Raw genomic sequence first — 898 nt, forward strand, 5'->3', positions numbered from 1 at the left:
CGAAAATGTGAACTAATAGGAATGAAGAATCATTCGCCAGAAGCTAGTAACTGTGTGCGGTGCACAAGTGTCTGTGTGGAGGCAGGATCTGGTTAGAGGTGCATATGTGCATTTAATTGGAATTGAAAAATGCAAGCAGCAAATTTTCTGTTGTTTCAAAAGTAAGCTGGCACTTGCAAGGTAAACATTACAATCCTATTTGACGGGGAAAAAAATTGGCGGTGCAGATGCTCGAGGGAAGAAAGGAGGGAGGGATTGTGGGCTTATCTCTCAGGAGGAGAGAAATTAAATCACAGCCATGACTAACCATTCCTCAACCAACTCATACAAATACAGGAGCAAACCTTATTAGCAATTGCTTTATTTATTAGATCTTTTGAGTTTTTTTTTTCTTTTTTTTCAGATAGATCACAATGAACACAGCCTTTAGACAACAGCAGTTGAAATAATCCATACAAATGAATTCCTCTGGTGTTTTTCATCAACTGCCCCTTTGTAGCGTGGAGCCATACTGTATGCTAGCAGTGTGAGCCTGGACATGAGAGGACAACGCTGACACAGACCGGGTGCTTGCTTTAACTAACCAAGAAGGCATGGCGCCTCTACGTGTGCGTAAAGCGGGTACTGCATGTGTGCACTTGCATGAAGGAGAGACCAAAGTTGGTTAGCCACAGTCAGGGGCGGCCTTTTCCCTAATCACACGGTGAAGCCAACAGTCTCAAGTGGGCGAAAAATACACCACTGCTGGCCTGAGTAAATCTCTGCCAACAGTGTATGATGCCAAGGAGTAATTAGATAATAATGAGAGGCCTCACATTATGGTCAATCTCTAAACTTGTAAAGCCAAACTATGTGTTGGCCTTAACAGCAGCTTCTGCTCTATTAAACAGCAAATAGC

This window comes from Oryzias melastigma, linkage group LG3, assembly GCF_002922805.2.
Source record: "Oryzias melastigma strain HK-1 linkage group LG3, ASM292280v2, whole genome shotgun sequence".
Lineage (NCBI taxonomy): Eukaryota > Metazoa > Chordata > Actinopteri > Beloniformes > Adrianichthyidae > Oryzias > Oryzias melastigma.